The sequence below is a fragment of the Euprymna scolopes genome, chromosome 12, assembly GCF_053919585.1.
Source record: "Euprymna scolopes isolate OS-2025 chromosome 12, ASM5391958v1, whole genome shotgun sequence".
In the NCBI taxonomy this organism is placed as follows: Eukaryota; Metazoa; Mollusca; class Cephalopoda; order Sepiida; family Sepiolidae; genus Euprymna; species Euprymna scolopes.
Window position 1 is genome coordinate 105,967,798 of NC_136493.1, and position 22,500 is coordinate 105,990,297.

A 22,500-nucleotide genomic window follows, 5' to 3' on the forward strand; every position below is an offset into this window, starting at 1 on the left:
TAAAATACTGTCACCTCGAATAAAAAAGATGGAAGCGTGACACAGAAAATAACACGCACGTATCGTATTTATATATTGATTACATTTACTGTAATATTATACAGAATCCGAATGCATGAAAACTCTAGCTATTTGGTCCGTATATTTTAATTAAACGAAATATACTTTAACATTATCCTTTCTTTCACGGAACTATCTATATTAAACACATCCATTGTGATTGTTTACATCACATATAAATTTACTTTTGCTTACTTTCTCACGTGAGATACCTTTATGCCCATTCTTACGCACCGCACGTGAGATACCTTAACAAATTTTGGGGGAAATCGTAAGACAATTCTTGACTGCTAGAACATTCAGTATCCAACAGTAAGTACCAGAAGGAAAGAACAAGAGAGAGAGAGAGAGAGAGAGAGAGAGAGAGAGAGAGAGAGAGAGAGAGACAATGAAAGAAAGAAAGAAAAAGAGACAGATTCATTCGGCCGGGGATCACACCATCTATCTATCTACGCACAAAGAACACACACACACACACACACGCGCTCGCGCGTGCGCACACACACACACATATATATATATATATATATATATATATATATATATATATATATGTATATATATATATATATACACACAAAAGGGAAGTTCCTAGAGTATTGTAATCAGAAATAATTTGAAATATAATGTTTACTGTTTTTAAAAACTTAACTATATAAGACAGCCGTTCGAAAAATAATGCCTCCTACTTCTATTCCGCCTAGATAGATTGTAAAGGAAAGCACATTCTATTGTTATTACAACTGAATTTATATATACATGACATGAAAGTTTTATATGCCTCCGTAATGGACGTGGTTCAAAATAGGAAACGTATCAGAGAATCACTCAATGCAAGACATAATTAAACTGATCAACCTCCACGAAATTAATGCAATTGCTGATAGCACAGTTTGTAGATGAGTCGTCGATTTCAGAGTGAAACCACATATGTGGCAAGCACTCTATTGTGTACTCTCAAAGGCCTGAAAAGAGGCTGAGAGAAATGCATTGCGAAAGGTAGTAACTATGTTAATACGTTCATTCTAAGGCATTAAACGTTCATTTGATAGAATGTTACTACTCCTGTTTTAATAGGTCTGAAACGTGTAATTTTTGAATGAAAGAACATAGGGGGTTATGTTTTTAACAGCGTTCATATGTCTCTCTATACCTCTCTCTTTTCTCTTTCCTTGCTTCTCTATCTGTATATATATATATATATATATATATATATATATATATATATATATATATAGAGAGAGAGAGAGAGAGAGAGAGAGAGAGAGATTTTGTTATTGTTGTTTTTTTTCAGGCGATACATACGGTTAATATTGGCTCCGCCTCGGAGCTCATATTTTTATTTACTTAGAAAGTCGCCCTTTTAATTTGTTCGGTTGTATATAACATTGTTTATTTATTTATTATTTTTAAAACAGTAATCTACGTACACGCATGTTTCGAGGTCATTACTGATATATATGTATATATATATATATATATATATATACCGAGAGAAATAGAATGATTCATTTTAAGTCTAAACGAATCTGGAACTAATTCCATATGTAAAAATTCTAATCGTCTTCAGTATCAGCGTAGCAATTCTAGCTTTTAAATGTACTGACATTCAATTTCCTAATGGCATTAATATCTCGTAAGTGGGATGAAAGTACCAAATGTTTACCAAGATAGATTGAGTAATCACCAAAGCGTGTCACTATCGCACCGTCTCTGTTACAATCGGCTACAAACTAATACTGCCGGCAAAATTTCAGATTTTGCCATACTAAGTGACCGAATTCCTTGGGTCGTTTCCTTGAATCGCACTCAGCAGGAATTACATACATTACAAATCAGTTCATATGACCTCAAAAAACAGCAGGCTAGAAATTGTTAATTAATATTTTACACACAATACCTCTACACGCAAACACATACACCACTCTCTCTCTCTCTCTCGCTCTCTCTCTCTATCTATCTCTCTCTCTCAGACACACATATGTATACACACACACACACACACATATATATATATATATATATATATATATATAAAAGTGAACGTGTGTGTGTGTCTGTGTATATAACTCTGTCAATCTTTAGTCTACAGGCACGAAATTTAGTATACAGGGTACTGAGATTTGGGAAAATCGATGTGACCGCGTTTCGACCAGAAATGTGGCAGTTAAGGAGTCAAAGTTCAATGAGTTGACCTTTGAGAACTATACCAAACTTCTCCGAAATTTTGGCTCTAAACACTTGACATTTTAGATATTGGTTCCTTGGACATGGATTTAACTTAATAACTTGATGTGAGTCCAAAACAATAAACATTAAGGGGTTATAATAGGGAGCAAACTTTAAAAAAAATAACCGTATTTTTTTGTTTTTGTTTTTCTTTTGCTCAGCATACCCCTCCAAACACCTGGGCAACGCCGCACACCCAAAGCTAGTATATCTACACAAGTCAACATGTGTGTATGTGTGTATGCGTGTGTGTGTGTACATTTCCTTACGCAATAACTCTGTAAATTTTTAGTCTACAGACTCGAAATTTGATATACAAGGTACTGAGATTTGGGAACATCTATGTGATCGGATTTCGGACAGAAATTTAACTGCTAAGGGGTCAAAGTTTAACGATTTGATCATTGCGAACTCTACCAAACTCCTCCGACAATTTGGGGTCTAAACATTTGAAATTGTAGATATAGGTTCCTTGGACATTGCTCTTTTTTAATAACTTGATTTGGGCCCAAATAATAAATTTTAAGGGGTCATAACAGGGGTCAAATTAAAATAAATTGTCCTCTGCGATCTCTTCCAAATTTCTCAGAAAATTTCTGGTCTATACATTTGAAATTTTATATAATGGGTATTCAGAGAAAGGGCAAGCTTTTTTCTCGGCTTGGGTCGAAAATTTTTAGTTACCAATGTATGTATAAATGTATGTATGTATATATGTTTGCATGTCTGCCTAAAACTTTGGACATAGGCGACGGATTTTACCAAGATTAGTATCGTTTTTAAGTTCGACCTTTCACAGGACAAATATCGAATAATTGGCTGAAAACATTAAGATTTCACCTTCAACTAGGCACTTTTTTCAGGGTGGCGGTCGTTTTTTTCGCCGATATTTCTTAAAGTTATCCTCTCCTTTCGAATGTCTAGCCTTAATGTCAACATACGTTATTTTAAGTTTGGCGGTGGTCGTCACCGCAAAGACGTCAGGGTTTTTCCCCGTTATTTTCCTCCTTCGCGGTGATACGGGTTCGAGCCTGCCTTCCTACTACCACTTTTTTTTTTGCTCACTATACGCATCCACACAATCGGGCAACGCCGGGCTGAAATGCTAGTATATATATATATATATATATATATATATATATATATATATATATATATACTTTATTTGGTTTGACATAAACATTAATATGTCACTGCACATTCGGTCAGTGAACTGAAATCCTCATATGAGTTTAACGCCATATTTAGTCTTATATAACCAAAATTGGAAGTATATATTGCTCTACTTAAGTATTAGGCACTTAATGCACCAATGAAACTTAATATGTTGCTTTACCTCTGAAAATTATAACCTGAACTTATATGCTTTTTATTTTAATTTCGGTCTGTTATCCTCCTCTTTATTAGTTGTTGATTTCATCTTTATTGGTTCTCCGTGGCGCAGTTGATAGAGACGTTGAATCTCTACGGTTCCAGATGGATATTGTCTGAAGAAAGCGGTTTCAATCCTACCAAAAGCCAGCCAGAGGTTCACTTGGCCAAAACGTGGTGATACGACAATAACTACGGATGGTAGTGAATGCTGAGCATGTGGTTAGGAGATTCGAAGTTCTTATTCGTCACGGTTACCACCTGACGAATGCCAAAGGAATAGTTGGCCGAAATGTTGTGAAAAAACAACAAACAATAAAGATGAAATCAATAACTGATAAAGATGAAAATAATAGTGTGAAATAAAAATAAATTAATATATATAATGCTCATCTCAAAAATGAATTCCAATTAATGAATAATATATACTGAACTTATATATATATATATATATATATATATATATATATAAGAACAAATGATTAATAAAACATGTTTAAAGACGTCTTGAAAAAATGTTAAAAACATATTTAATTTTAAAAAAGGAAGCACAAGATAAGTTGATAGTCCTTAATCCGCGGAGTTTCGAAGAAATTCTCTCCTTCTCATCAGAGGGCAAGAATTAGCAAACTGCGGGATCGGATTTTGCATATAAAAGTATTTAATGAAACTACAATAAGTCACAGATCATACTTGGTTAAAAAAGGGTGAGGTAAGGGGAATAGGAGTTAAAAGAAAAATGATAAAAAGATTTCACATGAATGGATAGTCCGGTGAAGCGTAAAGAAGCCAAGAATGGTAAAATCCAAAACGGTCGAATTTGAAATTTCCAATCCAATGGGTAAATTCCAAATGGTCCAAAATGATCCAAAAGGCAGAGTTCATTGGAAAAAATCGCAAATGGAATGAATTCCAAATCATTAAAAGAAAAAGCACTGGAGAGAATATTTAAAACACGTCTGTCAAGGCTGGAGGAATCAAGTAAATTAAGGTTTTAAAAACAATTTTGACAACCCGAAAAGCGGTGAAAGTTTAAATTTGAAAAGCAAGGTCAAACTGACCCAGACAAAAACAGACAACTTCTCGAATGTCAAGTTGAAATGTTGTTGTTGTAGTGTGTCAATGACAACACTCACCGCATCTTTTATACCCTCAAGTGTCTCATAGCGACAGTCTTCAATTTATTCTTCAGCTTAAGGCATTGCAATAATCTTGATACAGGGAGGGTTTAGAATTATCTTTTTTTTCAATATTGGTCAAATGTTATGTGACAAGGATGAAGTTGTGGACTGCATGCATGGGACTCAGTTCGCTTTAATTTTTATTTCGTCGTGAATATTTGTGTGTACAGTTCAAACTCTGACATCAAACTCTGCACTTTTTATCTCTATAGACACACGATTGTCCTTATCCATTACTTTATTTCCCCAATCAACCCTGGCTTTCTGACTTCCTTACTCCTCTACATCATTCCTCAGAGACTCCCTGTCTTACTTGAATCTCTTATGCTACTCAAAACCTCATACTCAATTCACAAAAGATTGAACAATATCACTCTGAATCAATTCATCTCTATCTTTGGCAATGCCAAAGTTAAAAGCAAAATTATATAGCATATCGTTTTGTAAACTGTCCTCACACCCAGACTGCATGTTTGAAATTCATTAGATGTGATCATCAGGCTTTAGTATGGTGTACTCAAATTTCTGATATATCTGTTATTTAGAACCTGAAATAAAAAAAAAATAAGTCAGGCATCTCTGATGTATGACAATAACCTGTAAAATCGACAATAGTCAACGGCAATTTATATGCCTCTGCAAACAAGTATGGAAACTTATTGTAGGCACTTCGTATAAATTTGGGTGGCATTAGCGAGAACTGGAGAAACAACATAGGATCCCTTTCAACACTATCGACCCTCTGAGTTAACTACTATTCGACTCAGTTAAACAGATCAATTAATATTTTCGCATACGTATAACATACAAATAAGGATGGATAACTCTCGGCCCTTTTCATATTTTTTACAATGTTGACCTCTTTGCAGATATCTTTTCTCCTGACAACCAAATAGAGTTTGTTACACAAATCGAAAGACATTTATATAAGGTTTAAATTTTGTAGACTAAGACTATAGAGAGTAGGTCTCTCGAGGCCGGTTAACAGATTATATGAGCACTTTTCTAACATTCTAGTAGGCTGCCTGTCGTTGCCCGTTCGTAAAATTATGTTTAATATCATGTTTTAAGTTATGAATTCGTATTTATCATTACAAGCAAAACGCGTGGAAATTACTTTTAAAAGAGAAATATAATTAATCACCAAATATGTTTTGGTGAAGCTAATATCTTTCTAGGTAGTCCAAAGAATTTATTTGGATAGAAAACCTAATCAAACGAAGAAAATATTCAAAGTGCGCATAATGTATTTTTAATATTGAACTGTCCCATATTAGATGAAAAAGATAAGTACTAATTAATACTCAGAAATGAGTATTATGCTTCATCGTTCAATCTATCTATACCCCTATTAATTCGTTTTTCTTTTGTGTGTAATCGTATTCATATTAAACACCATATTTTCTATTTATTTGAAAAGAAAATACAATTTTCTCATATATGGGCAGTGGAATTGTATTCACTAGCAAAATATCTAACTAATTTGCATACTCTTTTAAACATTCATTTTGATTAATTACCTATTAGTTTCTTCGGTTTTCCCATGGGATGATCATCTTTACCTAACTATTACGTGTAATTATATTCATGCAGATATTCTACATGATTTATACTTTCATAATATTTGCGTAAAACATTTACAGTAAACAAAAATTTATGTCCATATATATTTATGTATACGTATATATTTTTGTTTAATCTATCTATATATCTATAAAAGTGAACGAGTCTGTCTGTATGTGTCTGCTCTGTGGGTGTGCAATTTTGAGTCTAAACACTTGAAATGTTAGATATAGATTCTTGGACATAGATCTAACTTAATAACTTGATTTTAGCCCAAAAAATAAATGTTAAGAAAAAAATAAATAAAATAAATAAGTAAAAGTTTAAACAAAAATAGGGTTTTTTTTCTTTAGCTCAATATACACCTCCAAACATCAGGACAACGCCAGATAAAATGCTAGTATATCTATAAAAGTGAACGTGTATGTGTGTCTGTTTGTGTGTCTGTTTCATTTTCAGTCTACAGACTCAAAATTTTAATACAGACTACTGAGATTTTGGAAAAACTTTGTAATCCATTCTCGTCCAGAAAGTTTGCTGATAAGGGGTCACATTTTCTACGATTTGCCCTTTGCGAACTCTATTAAACTCCTCCGACAATTTTGGGCATAAACAATTGAACTTATAGATATAGGTTCCTTGGACATTGCTCTAACTTAATAACTTGAGTTGCACCTAAAACAATGAATATTAAGGGGTCATAATAGGGGTCAAAGTTTAAAATATTGACCTCTACTATCTCTACAAAATTACTCAGACAACTTCTGGTCGAAACATTTGAAATTTTACACAAAGAGTATTCAGAGATAGGGCAAGCTTTTTAATCAGTTTGGGTTGAAAATCTCCATTAATAATATTAAAATCTATGTATATATGTATATATGTTTTTTATGTCTGCCTAAAACTGTCGACAGAGGGGGCGGATTTTAACAAGATCATTATCATTTTGAAGTTCTACCCTTCAGACGACAAATATCGAAAAATAGGCGAAAAACATTAATATTTTCACCTACAACTGGGCACATTTCTATAGCGGGGTTTGCTTTCTTCGCCGATATTTTCAAAAGTCATTCTCTACTTTCGATTGTCTACCCTTAATGAAAACTACGTTACTTCCGGTTTGGCGGTGGTCGTAACATCAAAGACGTCCCGTTTTCCCCCGTTCTTTTCCTCCTTTGCATTACTGGTTCGAGCCTGTCTTCCATTTTTTTTTTTTTTTTTTTTTTTTTTGCTGAATACACACCTCCAAACGCCCGGGTAACGCCGGGCTGAAATGCTAGTAAAAATAGTAAAATCACGTTGTAAAAATAACATTCTTCATTTACTTCTTCAATCTAGCGTCAATTTTCAGATAATGCTCTACTGTGTTTTGTCAGGTGGTTTATTTTTACGTAGCATTTCGCCGAATTCTTAATTTGGTAAGGAACAACAGCACACCGATGTTACTAAAAACTTGTACTTGCAAACTATTATAAAGTTGGCTATATATTATTCCTAGCAGAAGCGGGTTGTCTTGCATCACAGTTAAGTACATTCGAATATAATATATGTATATGTTTATTTGTATAGACTGCATATATATATATATATATATATATATATATATATATATATATATATATATATATATATATATATATATATGTGTGTGTGTGTGTGTGTATAAATATATATAATATATGTATAAATCTTTATATATGTGTAATGTATATATGTATCTATATATATATATATATATATATATATATATATATATATATATATATATATATATATATATATACTAGAATGGAAGGCAATGAATCAACGAGGCCCGGCGGTCCATTGAATTTTATCAACAGGAATATAATTCTAACAAAATGTCTCGTATTTTTTCTATTTTCGACTGTCTGTCCGGCAGTCGTGCTGTGCGATGCGCCAATTAAAAACTTCAAAAGTCAAGCTAGAATAAACGGCCCTCTATATGAAATAATGGTTACTCTGAGATTGTTGTCCATGTTAAATAGATGTACTATTTTTGAGTAGAATTTCGCCAGTTTGTTTTTCAGAAACTGTATTTGCCCTCTATCAAAGCGTAATGTACACACTATGAAAGGAATTACCTTGTGTAGATAGAACCAAGTATCCATTTATTATAATATATTTTCTCAATATATAGTAGTAATTTACAATGTTAAAAACTATATTTTACCCTAGTTGTACCAGCAACCTGGAAAATTCAATCAGCTAAACGTATATATTAAACTAAACGCTTTTATCCATTACGTCGCCCTATACATTACATTTTTACTTCGCTTCCAGTTATTTTCTTGCTAAAAAATGAATTGATTTTTCTTACACAGGTACGAACACACTATCTCTCGAGTTTAAATCTTTAGACAAAATTCTACGGAGCAGTTCCCAACAGACAAGTCATGTTGTAATATACTAGCAGGTCGCTTGACGTTGTCACACCATAAAATGCAATTTAATAAAATATTTTATTATTGCAGATTGATATCATTTACTGAAGAGTCAAAATAGAAATTCATACATTTAGTTCTATAATGATATTCGATACTATCATAGCAAACGCCACATACATATCTAAACTTGAGAAATTAACGCAGGCTAACGTATAATTGTATATTTGAGTATGCGAGAAGAATATATTTACGTCAAACTGCACCTGCAATATTCCAATTTTTAATATGGTTAATTAGCAGCTATATTCAACAGTTTTAAATATTCCTACACATTGTAGCTTCAAATCTATGAACCATATATGGGTAGAGTATTTTATTAGATACTATTCCACTGGTCAGTTTATAATAGATAAAGTTAGATATGAAGTTAAATTTTGTTCCACTTATTTTGCCATCAAAAACACAAACAATATAGATTATGATGACCCTCCATTTTTATCAAAATGATATATACGTTTCGAACGCATTGGCCTTATTTACTTTAACATATATTAGTTTAGAATGTTTCAAACATCATCACGAGTAATACATGTATGTAACAACGCATGCACTCTCATAAATTTATGAGAAAACATATATAATTTTCAGAATGTAAGAGTATATATATATATATATATATATATATATATATATATATTTAAATAAGGGAGTAGTCACCAACAATGTGTATTTTTTTTTATTTTTTAACATTATTTTCCACAGCCAGACAATGTCGCAGCTCACAAGAGCCAAAAAAGGCAACAAAGTGGAAGTCTAGAACTTATACTTGAGAGAACCCCTAATTTTGCTCATCTGAACTCGGGATTTGAAACATGACCTCGTTCATGCAAAACGAGTATTCTGCCTACTGAGCAAACACGCCCCAAAAATAAAAATACTTATTAACTTATCGTGAATAAATGATGTCCTGTATATAGAAATATATTTGATCAGTTTCCATTACGAGTAGGTACACCAAACAAAATTTTTGTATTATTCTATATAAATATATTTTCTTTTTTTTTTTTTTTTAAATATATCACATAATACCATTATGAAGCCATGGAATATAAGAGTGTATTAAAATAAATTAAAGAAAGAAATACCTTAGATCGAAATCTCATTCCTACGGTTAATAGCTGCTCACGCTAACCACGTATCTATAAAGACAACCATCCGAAAGGCGTAATAAAATTTGAAATATATACATTTTTATGCCAGGACATGCAGGTCCATCGTGGCATGTGCGGAGAGACTCCATTCCTATGACAATATTTACGCTATAGGCGTGCTTGGTTGTAATTCATTGCATTGTTCAACCCGGAAAAAACGGCCCGCACAATAAAATGAAATAATTTGATGCGCCTCTCTCAACTTTTCAATCTTTAATGGCGGAGGATATAGAGTTTAAAAAATAAGAAAAAGGCAGGCAGACATACTGAGTTATATAAACGTTGCGTTCCAGGTTATATTTCATTTTTCTTTCTCGGAAATTATTATGAAAATATAAACACTATATTCAGAAACACTGAATTTATTGTCGCATTTAAATCTACTCCTTGTAACGTGATTCTTAGCTGTATACACTTTGGTTTGACAATATATATATATATATATATATATATATATATATATATATGTGTGTGTGTGTATGTGTGTGTGTGTGTGTGTGTGTCCATATAATATTTATATATAACCACAAAAATACATATATTGTATGTGTACAGGCGGGTATATGATTCATCTATGTGTATGCTTTAAATCTCACAATTAAATATACGATTAATTCGATAAGTACGGAAATATGTTCGTCTCGTCTTCCTTCCGTTGCTTCCCATGTCTGTAATGCTGTTATTTATAACCGACCACTGACTAAGTCCATTTATTGCCAAGATTCTTGGACGTTTTCCTCATTTTCTTTGACTTCTCCATTGGCAACCCCTCTGGGTTCGGGCCAACCATCTTACACGATTAAAACGCCTGGCAAGTGGCAATGTAACGCTTGGCTGGGCGATTGTCTTTTCGAGCTCGGATCATCATAGGATGCGCCATCATAGAATTGACAGTTGAATATAAATTCCATTTCCTATGTGTGATTTTCCCTTCGTTTGCCGTGTTCACATACGGGTGTCTTAGTATATAAATATCACAGATCATTTTAGAGAGAAAACACTCAAGTAGATCAAGACGTATTTAAAGTAGTATTGGAAATTTCTTAGACAGTACCGTCTGAAAATATATCTTCTGGCACCAAAGGAATGTCACTTGAAGAATAGGTTAGATATACGCATTATTTAGGAGATTAAAATGTGCAACAATAGTAAATGCATTATTATGTATTAACTAGCAGGAGCTCGCGAATTCTCCGGATCTTAAATACGCCAAATTAATTTATTTAATACAGATTTGGTATTAATTATTATATAGCCAATTTCTTTCTGAATATTATATTGTGCCTTATATATATATATGTATATATATATATATATATGTATATATATATATATATATATATATATATATATATATATATATATATATATATATATATATATATATATATATATATATATATATATATATTGACTTCAATAGATTAGAAAATGGATTTGGGTACAATCAGGTGGAATCGAAACCAAATTATTCAGCGCTCCAGCAGTGTTTCCTTCCGTTGGAGCCATCGCCGGATATATTGAAATATTTAAAATAACATTTTCTTAAGCTGTAAATCAAATTTGCACACTAGTAATAGACTTATCCAAGCAATTTAAATGAAAATGTTGCTTTTCAAATTTCCACAAATTTCTGAACGCGTTACTCAGCAATCTAAAGAAAGATTTAACTTACCAAAAATAAATTCGTGGTAAACGATTCTTATTTCCTGTGACTTTCACTCTTATGGGTCAAGAAGTTTAAGATTTTATCGTACAAAATAAAAAACACACACACATGTACATCTTCTCTTTTTATTTATATAAAGACACAAAAGGTTATTGGCCCCTTGATAATCAAAGTTCACAATCCAGATATATTTTAATATAAGGGATGAAAAGAAGGAACTATTTTGTCTTTGTATATTATTCCATATTCAATATTTCTAAGAAACTGTTTTATGATAAAGTGTCCTCACGACAGTACCATCACAGGGCCCTGTACAGAGATACGGAATACATTTTTTACAAGGTAGTCACAACTTATCAAGGTCCGAAAGGCACTCGGGGATACGGGTTATTGCGTGTACAGTACACAATGTGATACTATCGTAGAAATCGGTAGTATTTAAGATTTGATAAACTGTCTTACTTAAGCGGGCGGTTCATCAGGATTTTTTTATGTTGAACTTGAAGACATCCATGTTGTAGTCAGGTGAGAAGCAGACAAAGGGAACATAGTTCCACAGGCCTGCACTTCTAACAAATAAGCTTTGTTCATGGATATTACGCTTTGGTTTTGGCACAGATAAAGAGTGGGGGAAATTTTTGACAGGGGTTTCAAATGGAGGGGTGTTTCTCGTGAAAGATTGCCGAAGGGGACCAGAGATTGGAGCGCAGACAAGAACTTGCCATGGAAGTAACTTTAAAAAAAGACAGGCTCGCACCCTCTCTTCTGTGGGAGAGAAGTTGCAGGGAAGAAAAACGAGGACCCCCATTAAGCCACGAAGTCTATTTTGTACTCTGTCAAGACATGATAGGCTGTTTTTAGCAGCTCCTGCCCAGATGTGGCAGCAGTTATCCATCCTTGGACGTACTTGGCTTTTGTATACGTAGAGAATTGCATCATCAGTGAGGTATCATCTGGAGCGGTAGAAGGATCCTACCCTTTTTCCCGCAACCTTGGCAGCTGACGTTATGTACTTGTACCATTTAAGGTCAGGAGTAAAGGTAAGCCCATAAGCTTATCAAAACCTGGAACCTCTACTAGACGAGAGCCATCAATTTCAGTTAATGCCAGATGAGGATCAGAGCGTTGATGATGTAAAGATAGGTGCTTGGTTTTACATGAATTAAGAGTAACCATCCATCGCTTCCCCCACTGTACCACGCGCTCAAGGCCAGAGGAGAGAGAATCAGAGAGAACTTCGTCCTTTGCGGCCTATGATGTGTTGCCATAGATGCTCGTGTCATCAGCATAGATTTCAACAAATGATTTAAGTGTGTGTTTTTGTAGATCATTTATGTAGATCAGTTAGAGAGTTGGGCCCAGGATGGACCCCTGACGGACTTCAGCGTTAATAGTGTGGGCCTCTGATTTCTGCCCATTAACCACTACTGTTAGGAGCCTAGCAGAGAGAAATGGTTTAATGGTTGAGAAAACATTTCCAGTTATACCGTAGCTGGAAATCTTGTGTAGTAGATCCTTATGTCATACTGTATCGAAGGCCTTTGATATGTCAAGAGCAATTGCCCTAGATAGGAAGCCTTTGTCGATAGATTCACTAGTCATATTAAATATAACCGTTAGCACATCTGCTGTAAATCTGGCAGAACGGAAACGATATCGCATGCCACAATGGAGGTTATTTCTGCTGAGGTGGTTGACTAATTTTCTATTTTATATGGATTTCAGCAATTTACTCATGATACACAGGAGATGTATTGGTCCTTCTGAGAGGGGAACGACGTATCACCTGAATTTTTAAATACAGAGAACACTGACGAGGTTTTCTAGGGTGTTGGAAAGCACTTATCCTTAAGGCAATGCTTAAACATTTTTGTAAGTATGGGGGCAATTCTGGTTGAAGCTTTTTCAGCACTATAATTGGGATTCCGACAGGGCCAGTTGCTTTATTGCAATCAAGGTTTTTGATTAGCTAGGCGACTCACGTACAGATATTTGTATGTTGCATAGCATGTTGTCTGTTATGAGAGGAGTTGATACGGGGAGTTGATTGGGTTTGTCGCACAGTGAAGAATTAGCTCCAAAGTTCTTGGCAAATCGTTTGGTCTTGTCTGACGCTGACGAGATTCCCTCGGGTTCATTGATGATTGTTGGGATTGAATGTACGCTTCTGTTCAGGATCATGTTTTCTATTTGCCAAAACTGGTGGGAATCAAGCCGCTGCTAAGCTACTTTTTATTTAACGGACTGGGCATACAGCTCTCTTTAATTTTTGTATTACTCTTTTACAGTGGTTGTTGGCAGTCGTGAAAGCAGCCAAAGTCTCAGTAATCTATTACGTTGGAAGCTATGGAAAAAGTTATTTCTGTGGGGAGAACCATGAGTGGATGTCGGGCTTTTGTTGGGATTTTTTTGATGGTATGAATAGGTCTATGCCTACAATTAACCATTCGTTAAGGTCTGATACTTTAGAGGGCACACCCTTCTTAAACATGAAATAGTGGGGTGGATCAGATATAAATATATGGAAGCTATCCCAGTCAGCCGTAGAGTATCGAATTACAGTGCGGTGGAGAAATACGTCTGAATACTTATTACATTTCGTTTTTATCTAAACTGATACAACCTAGTAGTGGTTTCGTGAACAATCTATGTGGGGTCATAGACAATGAGGAAATCATGGCAGAACTTCTCATCATCTGTCTTGTTCGAGCGGGTCAGCTATTCCATATTGTGGATATTGAATTCACCACAAAGGTGGATGTTAGCCGAAGAATGATCAGAGAGGATGTGGTCGATTTTCTTAGATATGCTCTTAAAGATAGTAACTCCGCTGTTGTGGGGGCGATAGAGGGCAAATATAAATGCAGTGGCATAAGCAAGTGCAACGAGGAAGCACACATCAGATGAATTAGGGTCTTCACTGGATATACCAATACCACATGGAAAGCAATCTTAATTGTAGGCACATATTCCATGTCCATGGCGATCTTGGGGGGTCAGCTTTCGATGGTAAGTTAATTATGAACTCGTCCAGGGAAGTTGTCGGGCTTATGCTAGTTTTGCTTAGGAAGAAAATGCAATATAAACATTAAATCTCGCACCTATATTTTAACATTTTAATTCAGTTAGGCAATACATTTTAATAATCCTCGAGTTGCTAAGCCTTGATTATTTTAAGAGTTAGATTTACACTGTTTAGTTTTTGATTTAGTTCCTTTTGGAGTTGCTGCTTGCCTCGCAATTGATGTCTCTAAAGAACTGCCTCTAAGGATTTTATTTGATTTAATAAACTAGTTGTTATAATCAAAAGAAGGTTTATTTTATTTTTTTCGTGTGCTACATTAAATATGTGGTGGAAGTTATTTGGAGAAAGCATTTAATTTACGAAATACACACGTGTGATTAAGCGAATAATATAACGGTCAAAAGCGTTAACCACCGCTCTATCACATTCAGGCTTTGTTTGAAAATACAATGTAAACAGTAAACATTATTTAATACAATGTTCTATAAAATATTGTATCTGCAAAATAAAGTACTCTACAGAATGCCGAACCTTCTATGATTAGAAGACAACGCAAAACGCAATTTCTATTTCTGAGAATGGTTTTAGAAATTAAGAGCAATCAATCTGTTATGATAATAACTTAATTACCAATACAGAAAACTTATTGGACATATTGGGGTCTTAAAGTGCAGCTTACTTGTGCGACTGCTTCCAAGTTCAAAAGAGGTGTGAATCAATTATACTAGTTTAGCTATTTCTTGCTCAATAGAAATGTTTTAGCGCCAAAAATGACTACTGATACATGACAAGTAATATATATGAATATATATATATATATATATATATATATATATATATATATGTATATATATATGTATATATATATATGTATATATATATATATATATATATATATATATATATATATATATATATATAGACATACAGCCCCGATTTGACGTTTTCTCTATTATATTTCCCGTCATTATTATTATTATTATTATTATTATTATTATTATTATTATTATTATTATTTTTGTACTTTTTATGACTTATACACAGTAAAGACGTTTGCTCCGCCCATCACGGCATTTTTATTTACATTTATTTATTTACGAGTTCTTAAGAGATTGTTTAGCATTTAAAGATCTCAGTAACATTCAAGTTTTATTATAACTTTTTTTTAGAAATTTATTAGATAATAGTACAGAATACTTACAAAACAGTCTAAAGTCCCCACCTTACATATTAGGTTTCTAATAATAATGTTTTTATTTCAGCACGGCTGTTAAATGACAGAATACCTCGAAATCGCAGAGGAAATATGTATTAATCATGTTTAAATAATTACTGTGTAGTAGAAATATTTTATTTTTAAATCACGTAAATTGATCATTTTTTAAAAATGTATTTCTCTTAAACAATTGTTCTCTCGTTATATGTTGTGTCTTAATGAATCTAGACTATATCGTCTGAATGTATCAAGTTTTTCCGCAAAACCAGAAATCCTAAACAAGACTCTTAAAACGGAACCGGATAGATGGTTTATACAACAAAGCAAGATAACCGATTATAGTATTATATATATATATATATATATATATATATATATATATATATATATATATACACACACATTATATATAATGTGTGTGTATATATATGTATGTATATATATATGTATATATATATATATATATATATATATATATATATATATATATATATATACATACATATTTGGGTATGCGGGTATACCTAATAGTTCAGATACAGGAACGTCTCTGCCTTGCATAGTTTCAGGTCACCCTTGGGCAAGGTGTAGTACCTGGTAGCCTCCCTCTCAAGTTCTAGAGGGTTACTATATTGTAAGAAGTAGGGATATATATATATATATATATATATATATATATATATATATATATTTAGTAATGTGATTGATAAATTAAAAATCAAATTATAATTAAATTAAAAATCCGTTTCATAAGAAGGAACAACAACAAAATCAATAATTTGCACGATCGTTTCGGAAAACAGTGGTTTTATTCTGGTAGACATCAAGTTACGGACAATAATTTTTATATGTAGTGTTTTTTAACAAACAAAGTTTCTTCATCAGCAAATATTGGGAAGGGTTGTTATTATATGTAAAAGACACCATAGATAAACCTAGCATAAGAAGTAAGGCAGATGTATCTGGAAAAAATTAAAATAAAGGTATGGATTTAACTTGATAAGAAAATTAATATGGGTTAAAGATAGAAATAAAATAGAGTAAAATTATAAATATTAATTTGGTGTAAGTACAATATTATAATAGTATTTTTCGATAAACTCATAGACATATACACATACATATATGTATATATATATATATATATATATGCATACATGTATACACACATACGCCTATATACATATATACATACACACATATACAAATATACATAAATACACATATATATATATATATATATAAATAGACACGTATATACATACACATACATATACATATATATATATATAATGTATGTCGTACAAATTATTGATTTTGTTGTTGTTCCTTCTTATGAAACGGAGTTTTTATTTAATTATAATTTTAGTTTTAAATTATCAATCACATTACTAAATATTAAATTAGCTCTAGGATATTTACCTATCGAGCTTATTATATATCTAAATTACAACGAGCACTTTTTCTTTCCCTGTATTTTAATTAAACTAGTCATTTTACTATTACATTAAAATACACTCTGCTCTTTAGACTATTTTTCTAATCTCCTTTAAATATATATATATATATATATATATATATATATATATATATATATATATATATATGCATGTTTGCTTGCTTATGTTTATGTGTGTGTATATGTCAAGCTGCCGGAGAGGTTAAAGAGCGGTGATAATAAAACATGCACACTATGCCACTGCTCAGTCATCTCAGTATTTCAGTTTGCCACTGTGAAACCAGTGGTAGGGTGCGAGAGGATACAATGTGTGTAGCACAAGCATGTTGTGTCGCGATCGTTTTGTGCAGATATATTTCGAAGAAAAAAAAAGTAAAATGTCCTATGGTGATAGGTGAGTGACGACGTGCGCGGGCTTTGCAGGCTGGAAATGCATAGCTGTAAATCTGCACATAGGCGGCCAGTGATTTATCTAACATCTTCCACTAAATCAATTACAGGGGAGAAGCAACTCGGTGGATGATCTGGCGGCTGAGCAGCCTTTTCTATGGATACACTGCTCATCCATGAATTTGGGAAGGGTCTAGAAAAGGTGGCCTATAAATTGTCTACCCTTTTATTAGCTGGTCGGCTTTCTGCGGTCGGCGGCCGCTCTATATTTGCAGGAGAAAGAAGATAAAATTGAAGAAAAATTAAACAAGGCAAATTAAAATTTTATCAGGAGAGGAATGTGAGAACTTTGCTAGATATCCTTGATAGTGAAAGACCTGAGCGTAGGACAGCTATTGTTACAAGAGAGCTCGCTAGGTACAGCATAGACATTGCGGCATTGGCTGAAACACGATTGAGTGGTGAGGATCAATTGGTGGAAGTAGGCTCGAGCTACACCTTTTTTGGGAAAGGAAACCCATCGGGGCTGAGACGAGAAGGTGGAATTGGCTTTTCAGTGCGTTCTGATTTGGTGAAGAGGATTGAACAGCTAATCTGTGTAAGTGCAGGAATTATGATGATGCGCTTCCGTCTTGCACACAGTAGGTATATGACGATTTTATCTGTGTATGCCCCTACCATGGGTCATGATGAAGACACCATCACGGCGTTTTACTGAGATCTCAGTCGTACCATTTCCTCTATTCCGAGAAGATCTTACTCATGGGTGATTTAAATGCAAGGGTTGCCAAGGATCATCACACCTGGGACTCACTCGGCCTGTTTGGTTTAAGTAGGGTCAACAGTAATGATCTGCATCTTCTCCATCTATGCACTCAGTTTGACCTTGCTATCTGTAACACTTTCTTCAGCCACAAAGAGGTCCATAGGTTTACCTGGACTCTCATCGTTCAAAACAGGGGAACTTTATTGATTACATTATTTCCAGGAAGGCAGACTTGCGGGACGTCTGTAGTGTGCGTGCTATGCGTGGAGCTGAATGCGGCACATATCACTTTTTTTGTACGCGGGAAGTAGAGAAGCTGTATAAGGGAGAAGTGTAGGTTGGGTTGTGGGATTCCCAGGCGGGTTGATGTGTCCAGGCTGGCTGATCCAAGTGTACGTGAAAGGATTCGATCTGTAGTTGATTCTGCTGATTTTGATTGGTCGTGAGCGAATTTTAAAAATACAATCTATGAAATAAATGTAGATGTGTAGACGCAAATCTAGACATAAGGATTGGTTTGATGATAATGATTCTGAAATTTCTCAACTGTTGATTGCTAAAAATAAGTTGCACCATAATATGTTTTATACCTCTTATGGAGGTCGAATGTTGTCCAGGTGTTTATTTGCGTTTAAGAACCAGAGGTAGGGTCATTGATCTCCGTCGTTTTCATGCTTCTACAAGTACCTTTCAGCATCTGGTTCGCGAATTTCTTTATGCGGATGAGGCCGATCTCGTTGCCCCTGGGGAGAGGGATATGCAGGGGGGCCTGTGCGTCTTTGGGGCTTACTATTAGTCTTAAGAATACTAAGCTCATATTCACACGTCAACCCGGTAATTTGTATGTGGAACGAAATATTTTTGTCAACAAACAAAGATTGTCGTGGTTGACACATTTGTGTATTTGGGTAGTGCTCTCGCCAGATATGTTACCCTGGATGCTGGGGTCAACTATAGGATACAGCGGACCACTTAGGCTTTTGGTGGCTTAAATAAGCGATTATGGTCTGACAGAGGTATAACTATTCATACAAATATCAGTTTCTATCAATCTTGTATTTTACCATCCCTGCTTTACGCTTCTGAGGTCTGGATAACTTATGGTAAACACATAAAAGTCATGGAGAAAGTGCACCAGACATTCCTGAGTCACATTCTGGGCATCAGGTGGAGCACTTTTATACCTGGTATGGATGTTCTCATGCGGGCTGACGTACCTTGTATCGAGAAGTTGATTATACGCAACCAGGTGAGGTGGTCTGTTCTATGGTGAAATTACACAAGGAAAGCGTCCTCAACATAAACCGATGAAACGCTTTAGGGATAACATCAAAGATAATCTTAAAGCTCCTGGTATTGACGTGTTCAGTTGGGAAAGTGCTTCAATGATCGTAAAAAGTGGCGGGTCTTGGTCTATCATGGCTGTGATAGTTTTGAGAAGAAAAAATATGAGTATGAAAAAATGAAGCGTGATATCCGGAAGAAGAATCTGTCAGATATATCAGGTCTGTCGGAGTATTTCATGCAGAACCACATGCCATACCAATTTAACTTTTATTTTACCGTGCCAATAAATATGATCATCACTGTATATATATATATATATATATATATATATATATATATATATATATATATATATATATATATATATATAAGGAGCAGTGAGGTTCTTAGTTGACCATAGGAAAGATTGAGAGACATCGATATATAATCACGAGAGCGAAGATATAAAGCTTACATTTAAAAATAATGTGTTGTTTGGTTTGTCACTCTAACAAAATAGTAATATTTTATGAGATTTTAATGGAGAACTACGACGCCTTGCGTCGCAACGGATTATACAAAATTATGCAGGAATTAAGTTTTAGCACTGGCTATGCCTTGTCGTAAAATACGCTTAACTACAATATGGGTCATGCAAATTTCATATTAATTTGTACAGCTTTCATTCTCTATTGAATATTATAATAGACGTTATACATAGTACTGATTTTAACAGTTTAAAGAATGGCTTCGGCTATATCAGCAACCTTTACCGTCATTTCGAGATTGATATGGCATATTTATAATTAAAATACACCAGCCCATTTTTTTATCGACGTACGCGCACAAGTAATAGACATATGCCGGCAAATTATAAATGAACTGTTTGCATTTCAAATTGCAGACATATTTCTGTGCGATTATTCGTTACTCCAAACAAGCGCCTTGTTTTAAAGAGATAGTGTTGTATGATTATTGTGTGCTTTTTATTTTAGTATTATGGGAAAAGTAATTTAGGAGTTTGCCGGTTGAATATTTTCACAGTTACACACTGACACAAAATACACACTCCCACGCATCGTATTTATATAGACTATACGATTATCTGCCGACATAAATCAAGACATTTGCTTCAATAATATATACCTGCATTATCTAATTTGGAGTGTTTAGATAATGTTATGCTATGCGTGTAAGATTACTAGGAAGTTAATTAATGTAGACTGCTGGGTTTGAACAATACAAGGAATGCTTAAAACTTACAAATGGATATGTCGAACAGATTGCATCATTTACAAAATTATAAGTAAATATTGCAAGGATTTTTTCTGAAAAATGAAGCACAACATGTTCTTTTTAGCTTTATTATAATATACGACACAATTACCTGAACACATCGTTTCTCTCTTAATCACCAAAGTAAAGCAAGGTGGAGCCTTGCCTTTCCCAGATTAGTAACCATTTGGGAAGGCTAGGCGTTGTACATAGCGAACCGAGTCGGGGAAATTTCTAGGTTGGTATGGAGGACGCGTTTAACTCACTGAGTGAAATGCACTTCAGTATAAAGCGGAAAGAAACGGGGAACTACCGTTCTTATTGGTTTTCCTAAGATGACTATGACTTAACAATATGGTGAGTGGAAGCCGCCGTTAGCAAAAAATAGAGCCGCTGATAATGATCATAGGTGTATTTAATACTACTACACTTACTATTTACTGTAGATATGTGTAGAACAGTTTGAATATACGTTGAAATAATATATGGGGTATCTGTTTTAATGCAAGAAAATTACAGAGAAATTTTGTTGAAACACATTATTTGTTGCTCTCATATTATTAGAACTACAACTATATAACTACACTAGAATTGTATATATATATATATATATATATATATATATATATATATATATATATATATATATATATGGGGGTTCAATCAATAGATGTGGCTTTGATATTTCATCACAATATGTAATTAGGTCCCGTATTCTATGAAGTAAAATTTTGGATATAGTAGTATATTGCCCTTTCTTTGGTAGTGGCTTAGGAAGCAATCTAAAGTTTACTCAACCTTAGTTGCCGTCATGTTAGTATTTTATTATATATAATTATTGTACATCGCCAGTGTAGATTAATGATTCACTTCGTCTGCATGTAACCGCTATTATCTGGCTTTGCCTGACATTATTTATAAGGTCAGATGATTAAACAATGCTGGACAAGACGAATGACGAAAGACTATTGCTTTACAGCGGATTGGATATCTCAATGGGGCCATCGAAGGTCCGGAATTATCAATAGCGATTAGCCATGGGAAATACTATTTAATTTGCATTTCGACTGAATCTTATTCAAGTGGCACTGAAATCTTAGTCAGTGCAATTGGATTAAATCGTATAAAACTATATAATTGCGTCTAGAGAATTTATGCAGATAGGCCTTGTCAATTATTGTATATAAAATTTATTGATATGTGTCGTCATATGAAATAATTTTTACTATTATTTAAGGTGAATCAGCTGGAAAGCTATCAGTTACAATGGTATATTTTAGGTTTATACTTTACTAGCGGGGCACATGGAAATGCCGCAGAGGACTCATTCATAAGTACTATATTGATGTTGGAATTCTGTAGATGGTATTATTGTTGTTCTTCTGTTAAAACTGAAAAAGTGCCCATTAAAGCT

General features: G+C 33.8%; 1 protein-coding gene across 13 annotated transcripts in view; it reads left to right on the forward strand.

The window, feature by feature from the left end:
• LOC145291447 (uncharacterized) overlaps positions 1-22,500 on the forward strand; it is a 551,809-nt gene that overhangs the window by 322,610 nt on the left and 206,699 nt on the right. The window lies entirely within an intron of this gene.